We start from the raw sequence: 27,959 nt of genomic DNA on the forward strand, positions 1-27,959 counted from the left end.
GAGGTCAAAAATTAGGTGTCAACACTAACACGCACCCAAAGGAATTCTCTGCAACAGATAAGTATAGCAGTAACAGGCTCCCAGGCCTTGGAGGTACCACGACTGGTAGATTGGACAAATATCTTTTGATGGTATCAAATGCCCCTTGGCACTTCTCTGTCCATTTAGTAGGAGTGTCATACCTCAGAAGCTTGAGTATGGGATCCACAATGATGGTGCATTGAGCTATGAATCGTCCAATGTAATTTAAGCATCCCAGGAAACTCATGACTTCTTTATTGGTTTTGGGAGGAGGTAATTCTTAAGTCACCTTGACTTTTGTTGGGTCTAGTTCTATGCCTCTCCAGCTTACTATAAATCCCAATAGTTTTTCGGCCAGTACTCCAAATGCACTTTTAGCTGGGTTCAGCTTCAGATTAAACCTTCGGAGCCTATCGAAGAACTTCCTTGGATGTGTGGTATGCTCTGAACTTTCCCTTGACTTGATAATGACATCATCTATGTAGACTTCAATTTCTCTATGGATCATGTCATGGAAAATGGTATTCATCGCTCTCTTATATGTTGTACCGTCATTCTTGAGGCCGAAGGGCATTACTCTGTAATGGTATGCTCCCCATGGAGTGATGAAGGTTGTTTTCTCTGTGTCCTCTCCATCCATTAGGATCTGATGGTAACCGGCGAACCAATCCACAATTGACTGTAGCTCGTGCTTGGTACAGTTATCTATGAGTATGTGCATGTTTCGTAGCAAGAAATTGTCCTTTGGACTGGCTTTGTTAAGATCCCGATAATCCACACAGATCCTTATCTTTCCATCTTTTTTGGGTACCAGAACTATGTTGGCCAACTAGGCGGGGTATGAGATTACTTCTACTACCCTGGGCTTGATTTGCTTTTCTAGCTCGTCCTTGATGCGGATATTGAGGTCCGGCTTGAATTGTCAAGTTTTTTGTTTTACCGAAGCGAAGCCCGTGTTGATAGGTAAACTATGGGACACTACGCTGGTACTCAGCCCTGGCATGTCGGCGTATGACAATTCGAAGATATCCACATACTCCTTCAGTAAATTTGTCAATTCTTCTTTTAAATGAGTCTCTAGGTGTGCACTTATCCTTGTCTCTTTGACATTCTCTTCGTCACCTAGATTTACGGCCTCTATTTCATCCATGTTTGGTTTCTGCTCACTTTCAAACTACTCTAGCTCTTCCGCGAGACCCTCGAGCAATATTGTGGTCACATCGTATTCCTCGTACTCTTCTTCCTCTATGCTGCTGGACTCATTCATTTCGCAACATGTCATGACATTTAGAGTTGTTTTATGTTACTGGAAAAAAAATCAAAGCAAAGTATGTTTGTGTAAAACATGCATGCGCAATAAATAAATAAAATTATTTTGATTAAATTGAGGCTTTCTTTGATTTAGATTAATAAAAGTACAAGCTGTGGTCCTAGCTTGGATCAACATCAAGCCATTTCCGTTTTGAAAACATTACGAGGTACATAAAATGATAAAAAGTGAGTAATCGGGCCTCGACAGATTCTCCCTATTTTTTCAAAATAAATTCATCTTTCAGAGCTAGTAATGGGGTAAAGGTCCAATTGGACAATTGCTCGCCCGGATCTACGTCTTGGATGGTGGGCATTTTTGCATACTCTTCTAAGATGACTGGACAATCTTCTTCTTGGAATAGCATCCCTATCCCTTCTTCAATGTCAACATCGTTCGGCATAAGCATTCGGCTAGGAAATGACTGGTACAGCTTGGGAATGGGTTTGCGGAGATCTGCGACCTCTTGCCTCTTCTTGATAGGTATCTCATCTTCAGTTGGGGCATATCCCAGTCCAAAAATGAAAATTATTTTGGGGAAGGGGAATTGGCTCAATGATGCCGTGCAAATTCTTTCCTAGACCTTTCCCGGGCTCGAACAAGTTCAAGAGCATAGTCGAAGCAAGCATCTTATATACTGTCGGCATGGGGATCTCGGGGTGTTCTATTTTGTGGGCAGCACCAACGTGTTCCCTTACATGGAAATCCGTTTCCTTTGGGTGCCGCTTTGATGACGGGCACAGAATTGTCCGGATAATTATGCAAGCTTGCCTCTCAGTGGATTATCACTTCTTGTTCTCTCCAGACGAATTTCAAAGGATGGTGGAGTGAAGATGGTATTTCTCCTGCCATATCGATCCATGCCCTCCCCAAGAGTAAATTGTAGTTGGCAGATATTTTCATAACCTGAAACTCGGTAGTGAACTCTGCTAGACCTATTTGAATGTCCAGATCCACTGCTCCAGTAGTATCACATCGGCCTCCGTCAAATGCTCTTATATTAGTGTGACTCTAACAAACCTTTCCAAGGTCATATCCCATCTGAGTTAGGGTAGACTCGGGGCAAATGTTGAGTCCCACTCCGCTGTCGATCAGTACATGAGTCACTACTTTGTTGCGGCACATGACAGTGATATGCAGCGCTTCATTGTGATTGGTGCCTTCTTTAGGCAACTCTTTTTCTATGAAGGTAATTTGGTGTTCCTCCCTAACATGGGCGACCATTTCGTCCAGATTTTCACTACTCGTCCCAGTTGGAATGTGGGCTTCCTCTAGCACCTTTATTAGATCCAAGCGATGTTGGGGTGAACTTTATAAAAGTGCTAACACCGTAATTTAGGCCGGTGTTTTCTTTAGGTGCTCCATAATGGAGTATTCTTTGGGCTACATCCGGCACCAGAAATCTTCAACTTCACCCTCAGTGATCGCCATTTTTTGATTTCCCTCTCTTTGAGGTGCACCTTGGGCTAGATCTTTGGGAGTAGTTTCCCAATCTTGTAATTCCATGGGCAACAGCGAATTGGACCATAAATTCTTTTCGAGGTGATACAGGGGTTGCTTGGGCCACATGCACAACAACTGCCTCATGGATTAATACGTTGAATTGTGAGCACTCTCATAGAGAAAGTGATGCCACTATGTGCTCAAGTTCTTTCACAGATTCACGGATTGTGGGCCTACCTGCGATCCATTCCTCTTCCCTTTCGATTATATGAATCACATTATTGCTATGGTTTGGCAGGGGGTTGGTGTTCACATTTGGAGGAGCTGTTTGGAGTACAATCTCTGGTCAATCATGTCTTGTATTTTATACTAGAGATCGATGCAGCCCTCCGTACTGTGTCCTATGCCACTGGAATGGTTGGCACATGTTTGGGCAGCTCGATAGAACTAGTTCTTTGTGTCAGCAACCTTTGGGGGAAGCGTTTTGAATAAATCATTATGTGATTCCATTAATGGAGTGAACACGCGGGCATGCATCTTTTCGAAGTTCTAACATGGCGCATTATAAGTGTTTGGTAGTGGCTGATTTTAGTAGGTATTAGGTTGGCTATTTTGTGGTGGATTGGTCGTGGGTGGGGGAGTCTGATAATTTGGCTATGGTGCTTGGTAATTTGGGGTAGGTGATTGGAAGGTATTTTGTGGGGTTTGGTAATTTGGGGGTGGTGATTGGAAGGTCAACTGCGCAAAATATACGGGCACCGCAATGCAAGGAGCAGTTATATAAGTGTTTGGGGGAGGTGAAGCATATGCTACCATCAGGAATTCCTCCCTTCTTTTGGGTTTTGGACTAAGAGTGTGGGATATGATTGCCATGTCTTCCTTCTTCTTCCTTATAAACCCAGTCGAGCTTGACCCAGTGGACTTTACGATCATACTTATGATTCGGCCTATTTTGAGACCATCTTCTATGGCTTCTCCTATTTTTACTAGTTCGGAGAATGGTCTTCCGGCCATTGAAAACATCCAGTCATAGAAATCTATATCTTGCGAACGAATGAAGACCGACACCAGTTCTTCTTCGCCCATTGGCGGTTGTATCCGGGCAGCTTCAGTTCTCCACCTACTTGCATACTCGCAGAAGTTCACAGTGGATTTCTATTTGACCTTTTTCAAATAATACCTGTCCGGTACCGTTTCCATGTTACAGCGAAATCTTTCCATGAAAGCCACAGCCATGTCTTCCCATGTAAGCCAACAGCATATGTCTTGCGCCGTGAACCATTTCGAGGCTTCCCCGGTCAAACTTTAGGTGAACAGTCTCATGATGAGTGCTTGGTTGTCTCAGACACCGACCAATTGGTCATAGTAGGCCCGTAGATGCGCTTTAGGATTACCTGTCCTATTAAATACCTCAAAACGTGGCACCTTGAAGCCTTCAGGTAAATCCAAATTTGGATGCATACACAAGTCGTCATAACTTAGGCCCGTGCCTATGTGATCGGTTTTCATGGTTCGCTCTAGCATTGCGGTCATCTTCCGCTCGAGCCTCTCTTCTTGTTTTTCCTATTCGGCCTTTCATGTTTTTTCCATCTCCTCGTAGTGATAAATTTCTTGATCGGGTGAGAAGGTGCCTGGGGTGAAAGGTGTGTAGAAGGAAACAACAGGGCAAGTTCGGTGGGTAGGGGTGGTTTTGGCGGTTGGTAGCGAGATAGTGCTTGGCTGTATGGTGACACCGGGATGGGTGTTTTATGGTGCTGGGTAAGAGGGGATAGAGTGAGCAGTTCAGGGAATTTGGGTAGTGTTAAGTGGTGTTGGGGTATGGTAAGAAGTACCAATGTGACCCTCATGAATTGGGGTGAATGGTATGGTAGTCATAGTGGACTGGGTGGGAAAGTGATGAGGTATTGCTGAATTTAGAGATGGAAAAAACGGCGGAGGCCTTCTTTCTTTAGCAGGGGCCTCTCGGGTAGCATTAACAGTTTTGTTTCGCGCCATTTCCTCTTAAAGATGGACGATTTTCTCAAATATCATCTTTATGACATCTTCAGTAGGTGATGCGATAGGCAGTTCGCGCAGAGGCGATTCTCTAAGAGCAATGTCAGTAGGGGTAGTTTCGTTCTCTGATGTACTAGTCATCTTTCTTTTGCCTTTATATTGTCGGGATAAGGATGCTATTGCAGCTTTGGATCTTATGAAGTATGCCAGTGTGGGCATGAATCAACCTCTCTTTCTATAAGAAGAGATAACTCAAAGGTAAACAGAGTTAGTTTCATTAGGTAATAGAAAGATGATCAAGATATCACACCCAGATGGCAGTCAAAAACACTTAGCACATAAATAATCATATGTCTGATTTAAATGCTCAATTGACCTCTTGTACCAGGTCTTAGATACTTGGGATGTTAAGTGAGGTGAATATAATATTTATAATATATAGGGACCGAGTCTTACGTAGACTGCCTACGTATCCCTCCTCGTAAAGTCAAGCCCTTCCGTAGCTCGATTTACATAACATAAGACTCTCTACCTTAAAACCCACCTGTGACCAGGCCCTATAGGGCTTCCTGCGTATCCCTCCTCGAAACATCAGGTCGGCGCAATTCCATTTACATAAAATGGGGGGTGTGGGGGTACGAATCTGTATTAAGTACAAAAAAAGGGATTCCCTAAAACTAACCCAAAATGTGACCTTTCTTTTGAGGTCAAAATAGGTTGTTTGTCCGCTCAAACCTTTTCCGGCCCTAAAGGCCCTAAATCCTAATACTGAGGCGGGAGCACCAACCAAATGGCGCCTTTGTGGACCAAGTTCTCTATCTCAAACTTGAATGTGTCGCACTCTTCTATGTTGTGCCCCAACACTCCAGAATGGTATAGATATGTTTTGCGGCAGCCAACTCTTTTAGTTTGAGCCATTCTGGTTCTGATAGGGCTAATTTTCCCGATGCTGACCAACTTCTGGAAGATGCTGGTGTAAGAGTCCTTAAATACCGTAAATTCGTAATGCCAAATATGAGTGTTCAGCGTTATCCTTTCGGCTGGGGAGATGTTGTCGTGGACCAAAAGTGATTGTGGGCCAAACATTCATTGATGGTGTGCCCTGCCTGATCCCGGTGATAAGGGCACCTCTTGTGGGTGAAGAACGGAGCACACAGTGGAAATTTGTCGAAGATGATACTATCCCTTTGCTTCGGATCTTGACCATCATCTCCTCTCTCGTATGTGCTTAGTCGAGACACGGTAAGGATAATCCACGCCGTAAGCGCAATGGTCCACCATTCGGGTGATGTTGATCAGACATACTTTATTTGTTCCTCGGGCTCTCCTCTGGGACTTGATGCAGCAGAAGTTCCTTCTCTTTTCATGCTAAGTGGTGAAGCGGAGGCAGCTCCTTGATGGCCAAGTAGGCTACTGCGGGTCCAATTCCATTTCTTCCTTTTCGGAACCTCCATTATCGGGATGTATTTGGGAAGGATCCCTTTTCCTTTCTCCATGATATTCTCTTCTTGAGTTTCAACCGGTTCCTTGGGTGGAATTTTCCCCGAATCCTTTAACTCATCAGCCTCTTTGATCTTGACCTTGACTGCTCGGATTTTCTTTTTGAGATCTAAAATTTTTCGGCGAAGCGAGACTTCATTCTTTCTCATAACTTTCAGCTCTAGTGCATTCTTGGTGTTCATCTTCAGATTCTGAGAAGGTTGCTGGACTTAGTACAGGTATTCATTGTTTTTCTCTAGGTGAGTGGGCAGTACTTGAGATCAATTAAGCATTTAAGTGAGACATATCAAAGAAAGTAAGCCACACAAAGCAGTTTATAAAATTTACACTACTCGCATTCCTAAACATACTAATCGTTTGAAACATAAATGTTCCATTTGAATCAAACCATTTCCCCATAATCATTAATAATAATATTTTTCCCCGAAGGGGTACAAAAGATAAAGTAAAGACTGTGCATAAAGTAAATCAGTAAGAGCGTCCTCCGGTGGTGGATGATGAAGCCCGATCTCGGTTGGTCTTGGGCCTTTTCGCCTGTCGGAGGGTAGTCTCGTTATGAACATGGGCCGATGTCAAAGTGGCCTCTATCAGAAATCCCTTCTGTGTGAAAGTCAATGGAGCCACATCATCTAAATTCTTTTTCATCTAATCATCGAGCTCAACCAAATAGTAATTAGTAAGATCTAATTCATGCCTCAGACTCTCTATGATGGCTTTGTCATGCTCAATCTTCTCTAAATACTTGGCATCTCTGTCGTCACCTCTCCTCTGAACCAAACATGCCCGAATCTCGGCTTGTGAATCCTTATCTTGCACACAACTATAGAGAATAGGTCTAGGAGGAAGTGCACCTTATAAGTCGGCCCTCAACCAATCTTTATACTCCACAACACAACCCATACAAAACCAATCTTTGGCTAATGTATCGGGACCCCAAATCATGCGACCCTTCCAGTCACGTATGCAATCCAAATCCCTTGGCAGTCTATCAATGTTATAGTCAATGATAAGATCTCCCATGCCTCCGATCTGGTGCACGACATGAATCCTCCCAAATTGTCCCAGGATCTTGGTAGGCGCATAAGTGAGAATCCCTCAAATTCCCATAAGCGGTAAGAATGGACACTTTCTACCCTTAACCACAACTTTACGGACACGAAGTCGTGGAACATCCATTGAACGCTTTCCTCTTTCAACTTAGAAAAAGGTGAATATCTAATTTTGTCTGTTTTGTTCTCCGAAGTTTGGACAAAAAACCTTAAGACCATCCCTTTCAGCTGGCTTACTTATGTGTTGTTCATCCCTATCTTTGATCATGTGCTTAAGGACCCACCATTGTAGGAGTAAGTTTCAACCTTGAAAGTATTTGTAGTGGTTTCGTTAGAGGCTCAAGGCTCAGCACAAATCGGCTAGGATGATTGGGGTTGTGTGAAAGTATTTAGTTTCTTCTTATTGGGTTATGCCGTAGAAGATGGCATGAGTGACCGAAATGGCTCAGGTGTCTATGGCTAAGGACCAAACTAATCTAAACATATCAAGCAGGTTTAGCTATTAAAAATAGGAGCATTATTTATCTGATTAGCATGCTTAATAACCAACTAAAACCAAACTGGACTAATCTAACACATATATACCTATTAAACTACATAATTTAAACAAACAACATTCAAATCATACAAAAAGCAGTAAAATAAACTAACACAGAAAAACTAAGGAACAGAAATATAGAAAAATTAAAATAGTAGGGGAATTACCTCCTTTGTGTGCAGCCTTTGATCGAGATTTGAAATTGGAGACCTTGATTGTTCCCCCAAATGCACGGAATAACACAGAAACCACACGAAAAATAGCAAAACAAAACTTTTAAAATTTTGGACTAAGTTGAAAGTTAAAGGTCTCAAGAAAATAAGCTAGAAACCCGAGGTATTCAACTTTTTTGTGTGCAAGTGAGATATTTTGATGCCCTCTAAAACTGTGTATTGGGGGTTCTATTTATAGAACCCCAATTAAAGAAAAGCCCAAATTCCAATCGATGTGGGGCAAGTCACAAATCTTTGAGAATCAGCCTTTGTTTCGACATTCAAAGGTGAAGATTCACTCTCAAAACACATCATGGGTCGAGATCGACCTAAAATTGGGTCAATCCCTTTGGTTTATCATGAACCAATCATAACCCGTGATTTCAAACTAATGCAAACAAAAATAATTAAAGTTTTACAGAGTTTTGACCGTTTAATATTCCGAAAAGCAAAAGAAAAGAGAGAGAGAGAGGGTTATACCGTGTATGTGGTTGGATTAGGTGAGAAATGGGGGAAACATTTAATGCTTTTCCTTTCTTGGCCTTGCAAGGTGTCACGACCCGACTAGGGGACGTGACGGATACCCGGGGCTAGCCATCGAGCATCACTCATTCTATTACTCATCCTACTCAAATCATAAGAAAATCATTTTTCATTTGGAAATATAATCACTTTTATACACATAAGCCCTTCGGCTATCAAAATAATATATATATATATATATATATATATATATATATATATATATATATATATATATATATATACATAATAGAAACATCGTGAGATCATATAAACCACACCTGTGTATCTACGAGCCTCTACAAGAGTGTTAGACATTGGGACGGGACAGGACCCCGTCGTGCCCAAAATATACATATATACACAAAAGAATAATCAAAGGCACCTCCGGAACAATGGAGTGCTCTCAAGTCAGCTAATAGCTCCTACGAGTCTGGATTAAGATCACCTCCCTGTCTACCTGTGGGCATAAACACAACGTCCAAAGAAAACAGACGTCAGTACGAACATTGTACTGAGTATGAGAGGCATAAGTAAAAATAATACGCCAATGAGATAAAGGAAGCATCAAATGAGGAGCAACTGTAACTGACTGTCAATTATAAAAGAAATAATACATGCTAGCTTACTTCATAATCATCATCATATCATGTATGCATAAATATATAAGTTGCCCATCCATATAGGTACGGTGTGATAATCATTAGCCTGCGTCCAGGCCTCCCGCGTTCGGGGTACCATCTCATGCCGCCCACTAGTGGTGCTGCCCGTGCCATATAGACACGATGTAATCATCTATAAGCCGCCTACCTTAGCGGTGCTGCCCGTGCCATATAGGCGCAGTGTAATATCCATAAGCCGCCCGCCTTAGCGGTGCTGCCCGTGTCATGTAGGCGCGGTGTAATATCATCAATATGTACTCGTCATAATGTATGCACAGAAACTCAAAGATAGCTACACTTTATCGAGGTGACATAACGTCGTGAACCCCCGATTCCATTATGGAGCATTTATAAGTATTCTGCCTCACCTTGAAGGAAATAGTATATAAGGTGAGTGTATACAATAAACGACATCATTAACTATATAGGAACATCATATCATGAACTCTAGAATCTTTATACTTAACTCATCATCATCATTATTGGGCTCGTAATGTATCTCTTATCTCATATGGCTATTCATGAACATAGACTCTTAGCTTTCTGGGATATAGAGGATTCATGGAGAAGAAGGAAAAATCATGCCATAGAAAGAAAGGACTAGCCTCACATACCTTTTTCGTTTAACTAGTCTATCGCTTGCTTGATCTCCTTCGATGCCCACGTTTCTACCTATAAGAGAATTCGCGTTAACATTAGCTAATCTATTACTTAAACGTGCTTACTAAAGCTAAAGAAAATTGGGCAGCATTTCCTTTGTTTATACAACTTTCCCCATATTCTATGTCAACTCCCAAACATTGATAACAACATTCACAATATCACAAGAAACAATCATCATCGATCTATATTATCCACATTTCACAATTTCACTCCAATTTCTCCATAATCATGGTCATAATTCATTATTGCATTTTCTCACATATAATACTTATTCCATGTTCTAAATGTCGTTCAGAACATACTTTGTTACACCCCGTATCTTAGAACTAAGGTTAGACTCGTATCATTAGAGTTTTAGTGGAAAATCTGAAGGTTTGAACGTTTTGCGAAAATGGTTGATAGGCCTACTTCAGGCAGCCGTAACTCCTTGATTGGTGGGGAAATTGGGAAAGTACCCTTAATGAAAGTTATAGTACGTAGAAATACCTTTCTAACAATATAAGGACCATGCCAATCAGAGGTCGGAGAAAGGAGATATGATCATCTAAATATGGCTAATAGTAAGGCACTTAAAATTCTATAGAATCAGCTAAGTTTCCGATACGTCTGCCTTCCAGTCAAATTACGTGAAAATCCGTTGGGAATTTGAGGAAACTTAAAACATGAAAGTTGTATCCCTTTGAAATAGATTTCCAACGGTATATTGTGGAGCCCAACCAGAGCTGTGTACAAGAAGTTATGTCCATTTTACCGAACACAGTGCGGAACCGACACCCGTCGCTTCTCGAAGCGCGTGAGGGCGCATGCAATGGCCCCGCATCGCGGAAAGATAGCCCAAGTCTGAGTATTGAGCTGAAAAATATCACGCGATGTCCCCACATGGCGGACCCATCGCGTAACAGGTCGGGCTCGGGTCAAAAAGTCGGGATTTCGCGTTTTAAGTTATATTTAAGCTTGGGGTTTGTTTCCCTAACACCCCTAGTCACGAAAAATCACCCTAAAGTCAGAGGGAATAAGTCCCAAGCCTCAAGAACCCTCCAAGGTAAGTTTTATCATGATTCTAGATTGAATTCAAGTCCCTAATCTCTTTCTAACTTGAGTAAACCCTTTTAATCAATAGAGTTGTGAGTGGAGCATTATTGTTGGGCGTGGAAACCCTAGACCTCGTATTCAAAAGGATTGAACGTCAAAAATGTAATGCTTCTACACTCTAATCTTTCATAATAGTGAATTGATGAGTTCTTGGGAGAATAGTAAATGGGTTTAGTAAAGAGAATTACACGAACTATAGTAGGGTTTTGGATTGTTGACTTGAGATTGTTATAATGATATGGGGGATGGAGAATGATGTTAATTACACCTAATTGAGATTATAGAATAACCTAGAAGTAATAGAATGGGAATTGGGTGAAGAAACACCATTAATGGAGATTGTGGAGCTTTATGCCCACTAAGTGTTTGATAAAATGCTTAGATGACCAAAGCATGAATATTATTGCTAATATAGAATCCCTTTGACTTGTATTGATATAGATCAAAGTTGAAAGGGTTGACGAATATTGTATTACGCTCAAAGGATGGAATTAAGGTATGTGAGGCTAACTATCTACGTTAAGGAATAATCATGATTCTCCCTATGCCTCATTCTTCATACTTGTCAGTAATTTGACTCAGAATATAGTTTAGCCCTAGTTTCATGGTATGGTATAGAACTGTTATCTTCTAGGGTTGCAGTTATAGAATTCGTTCATGGTTGTCACTTTGAACATCATGAACTCAGCACGTAATCTTTATAGACTTGTGCATTGTTATCACATGAGTCTCAGCTAGTGTATAACCAGTTATCATGCTATCAACTATAGCAAGTCTCAGTCTTGTAAATTGTTAATGTTGAACACCTGTATCTGTATTTTTGGGCCCTAGGCCACAATTTATGCATACGTATTGCTTGGGCCTGAGGCCACAGTTTTTGTGCACATTATTTGGGCCCTAGGCCACAGTTATATTTACAGTTTTACAGGTGATTCTTCATCCAGAACAGGGAGTACTTCAGCTTCTTACTGTCCTGTTTAGTTCAGTTTCAGTTTCAGTTCCAGTATTTTATTGCTTCAGTTGCTTTACATACCAGTACAATTCAAATGTGTTGATGTCCCTTTTATTACTTGGGGGCCTGCATCGCGATATCCAGGTTGACGACTCAGCTATTTAGGAGTGCACGTATCAGCTACTGGTGAGCCCCAAATTTCTTCGGGGCGTTGTCAGCTATCTAGTTAATTTAGTTTATAGACAGCTTTATTATTCTGTACTCTTAGAGGCTTCATAAACACAGTTCAGACAGTCAGATATTTGTTATGTTAGCCTTGTAGACAGTTATACTCAGTCGTCCAGTTGTTTTGGTGTAGCCATGTTGGCTTCTTTCAAATATGTACAGATTGTCTAAGTATTTCCGCATTATGATATTTCAGTCAGACTTTAAGTTAATCAGCATGTGTTAGTTTTATTTTATAAATTAGTTATGTTTTGGTATCACATGTTGATTCCGCCAGCCAGTTGGTTCGCTCGGTCACATGCAGTCAGGCACCGGGTGCCGTGTTACGTCCAGGCCCAGGTTCGGGGCATGACAAAGCTTGGCATCAGAGCCCTAGGTTCAAGTGTCTTAGGAAGCCTGTGAAGCCGTGTCCAGTGGGGTCTCTTTTATATGTGTGAGGGCCCCACACATATAAACAGTTGACCACCAAGACATTCAGGATTTGTTTCACTTCTTTCATACTCTAGTTCGTGCAGATAGAGTAATGTTTTTATGGATTCTTCTAACTCGTGCGAATTACGTATCTTAGAAATGGCTCCAAAAAGGAAGTACAACAAGAAAAATACGGCTACTAGCCAAAGGGCTACCGTTGATGCAGCAACAGAAGGGGGCACTCAGGCCCAGGCAGCCGCCACAGCTAATGCCGCTGCTACGCCCAATACTTCGGATCCGGATGTTAGAGGAGCTATTCAGCTACTCACTCAAATTTTGGCAAATCAGGCCCAGCGACAGGAAATGGCCCCTAGCTCAGGTGCTAGTAGTGGGTCAAACAATTTTAGGACTCAAGAGTTTATGCGGATGAAGCCGCCAGTGTTCACAGGGTCAAAGAAAGAGGAAGACCCCCAGAATTTCATTGATGGACTCCAGAAAATATTTCGTGTGATGCATGCTACTAATACAGAGGCAGCAGAACTCGGAGCTTTCCAGCTGCAAGATGTGGCCCATATTTGGTATGAGACATGGGAACAGCCCCGAGGGTAGGATGCACCTTCTGCTACTTGGGACGAATTTGCAGACGCTTTTATTGAACATTTCATGCCAATTGAGGTTAGAGAAGCCAAGGCTATAGAGTTTGAGAATCTGAGGCAAAAGGACATGACTGTTCAGGACTATTACCTCAAGTTCGTGCCATTGTCCAGACATGCTCCTCACATGGTTCCTGATGTGAGAGCCGTGGTTAGAAGATTTGTACTTGAGCTTAAACCCGAGTTGCACAGGGATGCCAACACAGTTTCTCAGAACGACAAGATGACTATTTCCAAGATACTGGCATTCATGCAAGGTAACGAGACAAGGATGAAGGAAGAAAAAGCCCTGCAGAAGCAAAAAGATAGAGAGTTCAACAAGAGGGCTAAGTTTGCTGGTAATTTCAGTCAGGGAGGATCTCAGGGAGGTGGCAACCGTCAGTTCTTTAAGAATAGGTCATCAGGACCTGCTCCCTCTACAACCAGTGCTCCATCTCACAGGTCCAGGTTTAACCCGAAAGGCCGGAACTTCAGAATGGCAGGCTCACAGTCACAGGCCAGCATGACCGACCGTGGTTTTCAACACCCTATTTGCAACACTTGTGGTAAGAGACATTCCGGAGTATGCCATTCGGGCATGGATGGTTGTTTTGGGTGTGGTCAGCCAGGTCATTGTCTGCGGGATTGTCCATCTGCAAGACAGAATACCAGAGGTAACAGTAATATAGCTCAGTCCACAAATTCAGCAGCTCCCCGAAATTCCCAAGCCCAGCAGGGGCGCGGAGCAACAAAGTCCGGTAATACGGGCGGCGGTCAGCACCGTCTGTATGCACTGTCAAGTCGCCAGGATACAGAGGCTCGTGGAGATGTTGTCACAGGTATGCTAACAGTCTTCGCCTTCGATGTATTTGCTCTAATGGACCCAGGATCCACTGTATCTTACGTAACCCCGTATATTGCTAAGAAATTTGGGATAGAACCCGAAAAGTTGCATGAACCTTTCGAAGTATCCACACCGGTTGGGGAATCAGTTATAGCTAGGCGTATCTATAGGGGTTGTCCAGTGTTAATCTACCACCGCAGCACCATAGCAGACTTAATAGAATTGGAGATGGTAGATTTTGACGTAATTATGGGTATGGATTGGTTAGAGTCCTGTTATGCCTCTGTGGGATGTAGAACCAAAACTGTGACATTTGATTTTCCCGATGAACTTATAGAATGGAAAGGTAATTCAGTAGCACCTAGGGGTAGATTATTTCCTACGTTAGAGCCAGAAAGATGATCTCCAAGAGGTATATTTACCACTTAGTTTGAGTCAGGGATGCAGATGCCCAGACTCCAGCTCTGTAGTCAGTACCAGTTGTCAGTGAGTTTCCAGAAGTCTTTCCAGATGACCTACCCGGAGTCCCTCCCGATAGGGAAATTGACTTTAGAATTAATTTATTTCCCGGCACTAAGCCGATATCTATTCCGCCGTATAGGATGGCCCCAGCAGAGTTAAAGGAGTTGAAAGTTCAGTTGAAAGATCTTCTTGATAAGGGATTTATAAGGCCAAGTGTCTCACCTTGGGGCGCACCGGTCTTGTTTGTCCGAAAGAAGGATGGATCCTTACGTATGTGTATAGACTACCGCCAGTTGAACAAGGTCACCATTAAAATAAGTATCCTCTTCCCAGAATAGATGACCTATTTGATCAACTTCAGGGTGCTCAGTGTTATTCCAAGATTGACTTCAAATTAGGCTACCATCAGTTAAAGGTTAAGGAAGTTGACATTCCGAAGACCGCTTTCAGAACCCGTTATGGTCATTTTGAATTTCTTGTCATGTCGTTTGGGTTGACGAATGCACTAGCAGCTTTCATGGATCTTATGAACAGAGTCTTCAAGCCTTATCTTGATTTTTCGTCATTGTGTTTATTGATGACATATTGGTGTATTCCCGTAGTGAGACAGATCATGCAGAGCATCTCAGAATAGTGTTGCAGACACTCAAGGATCGTGAGCTTTATGCAAAATTCTCAAAGTGCGAGTTTTGGCTTAAGTCAATGGGATTCTTAGGCTATGTGATTTCAGGTGAAGGTGTTAAGGTGGACCTTCAGAAAATTGACGCTGTCAAGAACTGGCCCAGACCCACCTCAGCATCAGACATCAGAAGTTTCTTGGGTCTTGCAAGTTATTATAGGCGTTTTGTTGAGGGATTTTCCTCTATCTTAGCTCCGTTGACTAAGTTGACTCATAATAAAGTCAAATTCCAATGGTCAGATGTATATGAGCAGAGTTTCTAAGAGATTGACTTCTGCTCCAGTTTTGATACTACTAGAGGGAACCGAGGGATTCGTTGTTTATTGCGATGCTTCGGGAGTCGGTCTCGGATGTGTTTTAATGCAGCATGGTAAGGTTGTTGCTTATGTGTCTAGACAGCTTAAGACTCATGAGAAGAATTATCCAACCCATGACTTAGAGTTAGCAGTTGTGGTTTTTGCACTCAAGATATGGCGGCACTACTTGTATGGACTACATGTGGATATTTTCACCGATTATAAAAGCCTGCAATATATTTTCAAGCAAAGAGAGTTGAATCTTAGGCAGAGAAGATGGCTCGAATTGCTTAAGGACTATGATGTGGATATTCTCTATCATCCAGGGAAGGCGAATATTGTAGCCAATGCTCTCAGTCGGCGTTCCATGGGAAGTTTAGTTCATGTCGAGGCATACAAGCGAACTATTACAAAGGAAGTCCACCGCTTAGCAAGCCTAGGAGTTCGACTTCTAGACTCTGGAGATGGTGGAGTTGTTGTTCAGAACAGGGCTGAATCCTCCTTAGTAGCAGAAGTGAAAGAAAAACAGTTTAGTGATCCCTGACTGTTACAGCTGAAGGAGGGAATTCACAAATCAAAGACTACGGCCTTTGAACAAAGGGGAGATGATGGTACTTTGAGGTACAGAGGCAGACTATGCGTTCCAGACATAGATGGGCTCAGAGATCGGATTATGTCTGAAGCCCATAATTCCAGGTATTCCATTCACCCAGGTTCCACAAAGATGTATCATGATCTTAATGAGTTTATTGGTGGAATGACATGAAGAACAATGTAGCAGATTTTGTGGCTAAGTGTCTAAATTGCCAGCAAGTGAAAGCCGAACACCAAAGGCCAGGTGGGTTGGCTCAGAACATAGACATTCCCGTCTGGAAATGGGAGATGATAAACATGGATTTCATAACAGGTTTACCTCGTTCTTTTCGAAAGCATGATTCGATTTGGGTGATTGTAGATCAACTTACCAAGTCAGCTCATTTCTTGCCAGTGAAGACTACAGATTCGGCAGAAGATTATGCCACGTTATATATTCAAGAAATCATCCGATTGCATAGGACTCCTTTGTCCATAATTTTAGACCGTGCTGCTCAGTTTACTGCGAACTTTTGGAAATCCTTTCAGAAAGGATTGGGCATAAGGGTGAACCTCAGCACAACTTTTCATCCTTAGACAGATGGACAGGCAGAGCGTACTATTCAGACTCTTGAGGACATGTTGAGAGCATGTGTCCTAGATTTCAAAGGTAATTGGGATGACCATTTGCCTCTCATTGAGTTTTCTTATAATAACATTTACCACTCTAGTATCCATATGGCACCGTTTGAGGCCTTGTATGGGCGGAGATGTAGATCGCCAATTGGTTGGTTTGAGGTTGGTGAAGCAGAGTTGCTAGGGCCAGACTTGGTCTATCAGGCTATGGAGAAAGTCAAGTTGATTCAAGAGCGTTTGAAGACGGCTTAGAGTCGCCAAAAGTCCTATTCGGACATGCGGCGCAGAGACTTGGAGTTCCAAGTTAATGATTGGGTGTTCCTAAAAGTTTCGCCTATGAAAGGCATTATGAGATTTGGGAAGAAGGGGAAGCTTAACCCCTGCTATATTGGGTCATACATAATCCTGCAAAGGATTGGGAAAGTGGCTTATGAGTTAGAATTGCCACAACATTTGGCTGCTGTACACCCAGTATTTCATGTATCTATCTGAAGAAGTTCATGGGAGACCCGTCTCTAGTTGATCCTACAAAAATCCTAGGGGTTAAAGATAGCCTGTCCTATGAAGAGATCCTAGTGCCTATTCTTGATCGTCAAATCCGCAAGTTGAGAACTAAAGAGATTGCTTCAGTGAAAGTACTATGGAGAAATCAAAAAGTTGAAGAGGCTACGTGGGAGGCCGAAGAGGACATGAAGTCTAGATATCCCCATCTCTTTGAAGAGCAAGCAGAAAATGCTGAAGGTAACTAACCTTTTCATTTAGATCCTTATAGTATAATCTCCATGTTTTCAGTATTCAGACAGTTCAGTAGACATTCAGTTCAGTAATCATGTATTCATTCAGTCAGTTCTGTGATCATGTGGCTCAGTCAGTTAGTTTTAGGTATCTTAGTTACAGAATAAACGCCGCAAAACTTCTATAGAGTCTCAGATTTAATCGCGATTATAACCAAGACCATCATTCGAGGACGAATGATCCCAAGGGGGAGATAATGTTACACCCCGTATCTTAGAACTAAGGTTAGACTCATATCATTAGAGTTTTAGCGGAAAAGCTGAAGGTTTGAACGTTTTGCGAAAATGGTTGATAGGCCTACTTCGGGCAGCCGTAACCCCTTGATTGGTGGGGAATTGGGAAAGTACCCTTAATGAAAGTTGTAGTACGTAGAAATACCTTTCTAACAATATAAGGACCAGGCCAATCAGAGGTCGGATTAAGGAGATATGATCATCTAAATATGGCTAATAGTAAGGCACTTAAAATTCTATAGAATCGGCTAAGTTTTCGATACGTCTGCCTTCCAGTCAAATTTCGTGAAAATACGTTGGGACTTTGAGGAAACTTAAAACATGAAAGTTGTAGCCCTTTGAAATAGCTTTCCAACGATATATTTTGCAGCCCAACCAGAGCTGTGTACAAGAAGTTATGTCCATTTTACCGAACACTTCTCGAAATATTGAGCTTCAAAATATTGCGCTATGGCCCCGCATCGCGGACCCATCGCGTAACAGGTTGGGTTCGGGTAAAAAAGTCGGGATTTCGCGTTTTAAGTTATATTTAAGCTTGGGGTTTATTTCCCTAACACCCCTAGTCACGATAAATCACCCTAAAGTCAGAGGGAACAAGTCCCAAGCCTCAAGAACCCTCCAAGGTAAGTTTTATCATGATTCTAGATTGAATTCAAGTCCCTAATCTCTTTCTAACTTGAGTAAACCCTTCTAATCAATAGAGTTGTGAGTGGTACATTATTGTTGGGCGTCGAAACCCTAGACCTCGTATTCAAGAGGATTGAACGTCAAAAAGGTAATGCGTCTACACTCTAATATTTCATAATAGTGAATTGATGAGTTCTTGGGAGAATAGTAAATGGGTTTAGTAAAGAGAATTACACGAACTATAGTAGGGTTTTGGATTGTTGACTTGAGATTGTTATAATGGTATGGATGATGGAGAATGATGTTAATTACACCTAATTGAGATTATAGAATCACCTAGAAGTAATAGAATGGGAATTGGGTGAAGAAACACCATTAATGGAGATTGTGGAGCTTTATGCCCACTAAGTGTTAGATAAAATGCTTAGATGACCAAAGTATGAATATTATTGCTAATATAGAATCCCTTTGACTTGTATTGATATAGATCAAAGTTGAAAGGGTTGACGAACATTGTATTACGCTCAAAGGCTGGAATTAAGGTATGTGAGGCTAACTATCTACGTTAAGGAATAATCACGATTCTCCCTATGCCTCATTCTTCATACTTGTCAGTAATTTGACTCAGAATATAGTTTAGCCCTAGTTTCATGGTATGGTATAGAACTGTTATCTTCTAGGGTTGCAGTTACAGAATTCGTTCATGGTTGTCACTTTGAACATCATGAGCTCAGCACGTAATCTTTATAGACTTGTGCATTGTTATCACATGAGTCTTAGCCAGTGTATAACCAGTTATTTGCATGAGTCCCATAATTAGAAACAGTTATCATGCTATCAACTATAGCCAGTCTCAGTCTTGTAAATTGTTAATGTTGAACACCTGTATCTGTATTTTTTGGCCCTAGGCCACAGTTTATGCATACGTATTGCTTGGGCCTGAGGCCACAGTTTTTGTGCAAATTATTTGGGCCCTAGGACAAAGGTATATTTACAGTTTTACAGGTGATTCTTCATCCAGAACAGGGAGTACTTCAGCTTCTTGCTGTCCTGTTTAGTTCAGTTTCAGTTTCAGTTCCAGTATTTGATTGCTTCAGTTTCTTTACATACCAGTACAATTCAAATGTGCTGATGTCCCTTTTATTACTTGGGGGCCTGCATCTCGTGATGCAGGCAACGATATACAGGTTGACGACTCAGCTATTTAGGAGTGCACGTATCAGCTACTGGTGAGCCCCAAATTCCTTCAGGGCGTTGGCAGCTATCTAGTTAATTCAGTTTATAGACAGCTTTATTATTCAGTACTCTTAGAGGATTCATAGACACAGTTCAGACAGTCAGATATTTGTTATGTTAGCCTTGTAGACAGTTATATTCAGTTGTCCAGTTGTTTTGGTGTAGCCATGTTGGCTTCTTTCAAATATGTTCAGATTGCCTAAGTATTTCCGCATTATGATATTTCAGTCAGACTTTTAGTTAATCAGCATGTGTAAGTTTTATTTTATAAATTAGTTATGTTTTGGTATCACATGTTGATTCCGCCAGCCAGTTGGTTCGCTCGGTTACATGCAGTCAGGCACCGGGTGCCGTGTTACATCCAGGTCCAGGTTCGGGGCGTGTCATACATACAATCATAACATACCAATATTCCTAATTCATCCTAAACTACTACTCAACAATGACACTATTCACACATTAATGACCCGTTTCCTATATCCTTCTACAATCCAAGTATTTTAACCTTTAAACACCTTAAACAATACGGAATGATCATAAAACTCACCTTAGATAATGAAGGATTAAGCCTTGAGTGGAAATTCTCTTCTTTCACAAAAACCCTAGCTCACTTCCTTTGGGATTTCTTGGCTTAGATGAACTTTGATATGTTTTCTACACTTGATTTTGTGGGTTTGATGTAGTTGATCATAGATTTATCTTGGTTTCTTGTGGTTGATGAGTGGAGAGAATTCTAGAGTGTTCTTGAGGTGTGGAGAGTGGAAAATGAAATGAATTAAATGAGGGAGAGGTCCTTATATCGTTTTAAAATCTGTCCCGACCAGAACATACGGACCAACATACGGTCCGTACATTTGATACAGGCCGTATGTATGGCTGTATGTTTGGTCCAGTGAGAACCCTTATTCTGGGCAAGACATACGGCTGGACATACGGTCCGTATGTTTTATACGGCCAGTATGTCTGGCCGTATAATGCCCAGTTCTCCGAAACTCGTTCTCGTCGGCTCGTTTGATCTTCAATCCTTATGGAACCTTCTTGACACTTGTTTAACACCTCAATACCAATCTAAGGGACATTATCACTCTTCTCCAAGACATCATTACGCCATCATTAACTTGTCGCTCAAAATTCTTACCAGACACGCAACATATCCCTTGCTTTCCTTGACAACCTTCTTCCCTTACGTCAAATGTCTTTGAATTTCGATTAGGATCATCAAATGCTATTTCTTACTTATCAAAACATTGTATACGTCGTGCCCTTCGCTATCCTATTCACTATACGTCGATAGGAAATTTTACAAGGTGTAACACAAGGCCTGTACAAGGTTGTTGTGTTCTGAGATTTGGCCATTTCAGCGTGGATAATGAAGAGAGAGAAAGAGAAAAGCCAGGCGGCGCTAGGGTTTTTAGGAGAAGAAGGGGTAAGGGGTTTAGGGGGTGTTTGGCATGAAAATGAGGGAGAGGATAGGAGTATTACCCCTTAATAAAACAATGTGGGTCGGGTCAATCCCTTAATGGGTTGGGCCAGATCGAATTTTGAAGGAATTATAAGGGGCCTGGTTTGATATATATGTATACATGACATACATGTGTGTATACGTATACACATGTGTATTTTAGTGTATACATGTATACGGGGAGGGTATACATGCAAATTTTAATTAGTAGCCAAGTTGAAGTAATGTCTATTAATTAATTGTGACTCGATAATAACTAATTGACTAATTAACAGCTAATTTGCAAGAATGACCTTAGTTAAACTTAAACCATGCGTTTGGCCATTTCAATTAAGGTCCTAATTGGACTAACAAACAAATTAGAGGCTAATGACCTTAATTAACTTACACCAATGAATTTGGTTTTTTCAATTAAGGCCATAATTGAACTAACAATAAGTTATTTCAATTGTAGCCATTATTTTCCACATAGTGAATAATTTATAGAATTAGTCACAATTAAATGCTCAATTAATTATGATATAATTCTAATAAATTGACTATGCAAAAATTGAGATTTGAGGATTAAAATGATTAATTCATTAAATTAATCAAATTCTTTGAATTAAACAGAGTAAAATACTTGCTAATTGATGGTTTAACAATTTAGACAATTAAATAAATAATTGTTGTAAAAAATCTTTTTCTTTCTTCGTTAATCTCAGCAAATGCATCATAATAGTGCAATAATATGTAAAAGTATGTAAATTAATTTCTAAATGATTTATAATATAATAGAAATTATTTTACCAAATGAGCATGGTAAAATATTATCTAAATAATTTTTATAAAATCGTTTTGACTTGTAAAAATACATATTTCACTCTGTTATATCCAAGGGCTCTGGGTAATTAAAATAAATTATGGGAGGTTAAAATTAGGTGTCAACAGTACTCTCCTTCTTCGTTCGAGGTAGAACAATTGTTTAATTGGTATCTTATGTAACGACCTATTTTGGTCGTTATTGCACTTTTGACCTATTTACCCTTGTTGACCCTTTATCGAGTCTCGTTAGAATAATTTTAACCTATAGGAATGGGCGACACGGTTCTCGAGATCATCGGACGAGTTCTAGTAGCATTTGTGGAATCTAGAGTCTTAAGTGAAAGACCTTCGATCAATAGTTGACTTTTGTGTAAACGTGCCCGTAATAAAATTCTGACATTTCCATTAGGCCAGGAATGTGATTTATGACTTAGTGGAGTCATCGATTCTGTTCCCGAAGGGTTTGGGTCTGATTTGAGTCTTTGGTGGGGAAACTAGTTAACTTAAAGAGTTAGAGTTGACCACCGTCAACATCTGGTAAAGATGACTCCGTGTTGATGTTTTGAAAGTTCCAACAAGTTAGTATGATAATTTTATACTAGTCCGCAAGTTTTGGTGAAATTTTGAAGAGTTTCGGATGGATTTGGGTTTTGTCGTGTTCATATTCAATGTTTCACTATATGTTCTTTGGTCATAGAGGGTACCATATTGCTCAAATGACCTTTGTTTTGTGTTTCGATTGAACCATTAGATCCATATTGTAATTACAAAGCCATAGGAAAAGAATCGTCACATTTCGTAAGAGTTATGGTCATTTTAGTCCTGACAGCTGTTACTGTACCTGTTGGGTCGCGGTGGCGGACTTCTGGGTACCGTGGCGGGCTCGCCATGGCAAAAGTATTTGTGTATTAAAAATCAGACCACGTCTATTTCGTATATTGAGCATAACTTGAGTTCTAGACCTCCGTTTAAGGTGATTTTCACGGCGATGTTCTCGTCTCAATGTGTGGGGTAAGTATCTAACTTTTATTTTAATGTTTCCTCAAGTTTATTTTCATTGGTTATTGATTTTATCTGAGTTTAATTGGGAAAAATAGTGGTTTTAAACACAAAATGTGGAAAATGGTAAATCATGGTTTTGAGGGTCAAGATGATGGATCTTCTAATGGGTTCTCTAGATCTAGACTACTAAAGCTATGGGTAAATTAATTTGACTTAGATTTCTAGTTTTGCCCTTGTGGGCTCGGGGTTACCTTTTTGGGTTTGTTTTGGATTTTGAATTAAAGTATAGCAATATGGGTATCATTGGACTCGTCTAGATTGGCAGAGTATTATTTGACTATATTGAACCCATCTTTCATTGAATTACAATTTTACCCTTGTTCCTCAGGTTTGGCTATTTTGGGTCCATTTTTGGGTTTTGGGTAAAACTATAGCATTATAGATATCCTTAGATTCATATTCTAACGTAGAATTCGTACTTAATAGACATTAATCTTTTGAGGCTCTCCGAAGAAGAAAGGCAAGGCTCAAGTGGATTAGTTCATGGCACTTGTTCGGCATCGAGGTAGGTTACGGCTTACCTTTCGGTTAGACTCCAATTAATGAAACATATATGGGAGTTAGATATTGACGGGGAAAGTATGCTAGGCCTTCGATTATGGAGTTGGGATGGAATTCTATTATGTTGGCTGTTATTGATTATGGCTTATTGCCCTGTTATGTGATTAGGCTTGTTTCCGTAATAGCTGTGTTGTGATACGTGTTGCACTTATTTTTCTCTTATTGTGTCATTTATTATCGGAGAAAGGAAGGATAATGAGATTAGGCTTGAATAATGTTGTATAGTTATGATAATACACAGTTGAAATCTTGATTATGATTTACTGTTTATGATGCTATCATGCAGGGCATACATCCTCATTTCACATGTATATTGATATCAAATTATGACTTGGTACAAATGATGATAAATGAGAAAACGGAGCACTGTGTTGTCAAAAGACTTAGTGGTGAGATGTACTTTCTATATTTGGAAGTAAAGTGTGTCATAGACTCTCTATGCTAGTTGAACTGGTTCGTTGATTTATTCCATGGTTGAGTATTATGCATTCATTCTCATTTCTCATGCTTACATCTGTGTTTATGTTCCAAATTAGGGTTTCTATACTTGAACCATATTTTTAATACTCATCTTGTATATATATATATATATATATATATATATATATATATATATATATATATGTGTGTGTGTGTGTGTGTGTGTGTGCGCACGCGTGACCTATTGTGTGAACTCGTGATCTGAGGTTTATTCCGGAGCGAGTGGTACATGGACGTCATAGGTCCCCCGCGGGTAATGACTATTGTGCGATCAATGCGTTTACCATGTGTGTACATGTTTGAGGTATATGGCCAGTGCTTTGCATTACATTGCACATCAATACATTTTATCCTGCGTCATCATATGGCTCCTTATTTATGATATGGTATGGTTTGCTTGTAATATTGTTGTGGCATAGCCCTGATTAAGGACTGGACCAGATTGCTGATTAGGGATTCTGCCTAAGTTCGGAACTTGGAGTTGTGATTATAGATTTGAGATTATTGAGACTCGATAGACCTGTGGTTTAGAAGCTTCACCTAGGCTTATGACTTGGAAATTGAGTTTATGTATGATGTATGTGTGGGTAGAAGTCCTTGATTATTATGATAATGTGATTTTTGAGTAAGCTTGATTGCTTATTCGCCTACTTGTTGATTTCTTTCATCATATATACGAATTAATTGTTGTTGGCCTATGATACCTATTAGTATTTGTTGTTTGTACTGATGCTACTATTGATGTACTCTTCTTTGAGTGCAAAGTCTGTTACTAGTTTCAGTTCCCCTCCTCGAGAGTGATCGGTGTCTATTGGATAGAGATTCTCGGGTGAGCTTTTGGGCTAGATCTGCAACCCAGAGACTCTTCTTTGTATTTAACTGCCTACTTTGTATTCCTAAGACGGTATTGATATTTGAGATTTGTACATTCTATCAGACTTGTATCTATGTAATAGTTGTTCTTGTACTAGTCCAGGCCAGATTTTGAGGTTATTATTACTTTCGTACTTATCATTTATATAATTTGAATCTGTTAGCTAAATCATTATTTATTTGCGCATAATCCTTATAAATGACTAAAATGATTAGGGAATGGCTCGCCTACCTAGGGGGACAGTGTAGGTGCCATCACGATTCACGAATTGAGTTGTGACACTTACTTATGAGGTTAAAAAAAAGAAGACGGAAGATGCAACTAGGTTTAAATTATAACCTTTTTCCCGTTAAGCTTATTAACTCGCAAGGAATATAGCATGACACAAACTTACTTATAAGGTTAATAAAAGAAGACAGAAGGTTCAACTAGGTTTAAATTGTGACTTTTTGACCGTTAAACTCGATAAGCAAAGGCTGTAATGTGACAGACTTTCTTATAGTTATAGAGTGAATAAGGGAAGCTTGAAAATTCAACTACGCTAAATTGTGACCTTTTTTCCGCTAAATTTAACTCGGCAAAATTTATAGTATGGAATAATTAAATTCAATATGTGGTCGTTGTTCGTTCTTCCATATTTTGCTTATACTAATATAATTTATAGCATTAACAAGACGGAACGACGGACATGAAAATTTTGTGAATGAAGAGATTAACCTAACTTAAGACCAAGACCTGTTCTTTTCTCAATAGCGAATCTTGATTGACTGGCCCTTAGAATTGATTCGGAGAAAGATAATTCACTAGTTAGATTTAAATAGTGACTTTTTAATTGTCAAACTTAACACGAAAAACTTTAATATATGCCATAAAATCAGTGAATTTGGTGTTATTTCTTCCTCCCTGATTTAATTATACAGATAAACATTAGCTATAAAGGATCGGATAAGCTTAAATATGGATCCCAAGATGACTAAAAGTTAATTAGTTACCACGAGGGAGGAAATTCATCAGAGTAAAATGTCTATTTTTTCATTTATTAAAAAATAAGCTAATTCTTTTTTTTTTATAGTACTTTTTTTAATATAATTAAAATTCTCCTTTTCTCTTTCCACTATATGCAAACGTATTGTTTTGATCACTGTTTTGTGCATTATTGAATATTAGTTTGCCTGAAAACCAATTTACAATTTTTTTCAATCTGTATCGATTGACAGGTTGGTGAGTATCAAATAGTAAAAAAAAAACAAATTTAAGCAGGATTTAACTTTTAATATATTTGAAAGTAGCATAAGTTCTTTACTAAATATGGCTTCTACAAATTGGAAAAAATTATAAGGTGTTTCTATGAAGCACTGCAACGACTATAATCATACACATATCAACATTTAATATTCAATGAATATTTGTATTTTTATAAAATTAAAAATTAAAGTTATTGTTTTTACGCATATTCAAATGTTCTTGAAATTGATATTTTAAAATTCTTAGCCACTATATTTAATTAAAATTTTACATTTTATTTTATTTAAAATACTAGCATGTTTTAGTCTTTCGTACATACCATTCAAAAATTAAAGAGATTGTACACAATTGTTTTACTTTGTTGATGATACTTAAATTAGTAAGCAAACACTATTTTCGGTTATTAGTAAGCAAACGCATTTTTATTACTCAATGACCATCTTTTATGAATATTATTTACTTAGAGTTAAATCAACCAAATTATTCTCCCAATAAGAAGAGTTTGACTTGAAAAAAAAAAATTGGTCAGTGTTACACTCAAATTACACCTTTTATTAGCGTAAAGCGGATGATGTCAAATATAATAACCCAACAAGGTTGGGGTCGAATCCCACAGGGAATATGGTATGAAAAGGTTACTAAAATCGTAGGATACTTTATTTAGGTCTAATGTGTTATTCCGATGAATTTGTAGAAAGTTGGTTGTTTATGACTAATTACTAATTAACTGTTTTGGATTGTAATATATGGTAAAAGCAATCAAGGTTGTGTTCCCGCCAGATGAATGCAATGCTTAGGGTTATAATATGATATACTTCTAATGGTCGTTGTATGAGTGCACTTAATCTCCAATGGAGTTCCGAATATTTCCCAATAATTAAGAACAATATCTCTTTATGATTTTCCCAAATACAAAAGAGTTAATATGAAGAACGATTAATTATGCCAAGTACATTTCTCTTATTCCTAAGTGAATTTATTAAACAAGGTTTAAAGCCTTGAGTTCTTGTTATTAGCTCTTACCAAACCCTGATTATTTTCTCAAATAAATCAAGATTTATGGCATATGTTAATGTTTGCAACCACCAACTAACAATGAATAATGAAGAAATAACAAACCCTAACAACTCATTATGCATATATCACAACTAGAAACACATCCGCAAAACACCCATCCTTGGTTCCACAACCTTAGTAGAGAATTTAGCTACTCGTGGAATTGATGAACACACAAAACATTGTAATTGTAATTGTTATTGAACTTACAAAGAGAATTGAAGGTAAATGAAAAGAGAATAGTCTTGAAACCCTTGAAAAGTACTAAGAACTCAAATTACTCAATACAAGTCTTAAACTCAAGATGTCTGAAATATAAAACCCTATCAGGTATTTATACAAGTCAAAACCTGTTATACCCCGTAGTTTCGTATGTGGAAATTTATAATTGTTGGACGTTCTAAGTATGCATACTGGAGTTCCCTTCAAGGATATATGATATTATACGAAGTAATCCAATGGTCATGACGGTTTACGTTCATATAATAAGCTATGCGAAACTCCGGGACCAAGCAAATCGAAGAAAAATAAATTTGGAAAATATTGACAGAATTTTAGACAGAATTTGGGTCAACTTTGGAGGGGTATATCTCCTAGTATATTGAGAGTTTTAAGGTGTTTCAAAATCCTAAAATAAAGTTCGCCGAGTCTAGTTTTCAACGCAACAAACTGCTCGTCGATACGATATCGGAGTAGAGAATTATGAATGTTACAAGTTCAGCTGACAGAGCAGAAATGCATGCTACAGTAACTGCTATAGTGACCCCGCCCGAATTTGAACCAATATAAAAGGGGCTTGCCCCCTCTT

This window comes from Lycium barbarum, chromosome 10 (genome assembly GCF_019175385.1).
Source record: "Lycium barbarum isolate Lr01 chromosome 10, ASM1917538v2, whole genome shotgun sequence".
Lineage (NCBI taxonomy): Eukaryota > Viridiplantae > Streptophyta > Magnoliopsida > Solanales > Solanaceae > Lycium > Lycium barbarum.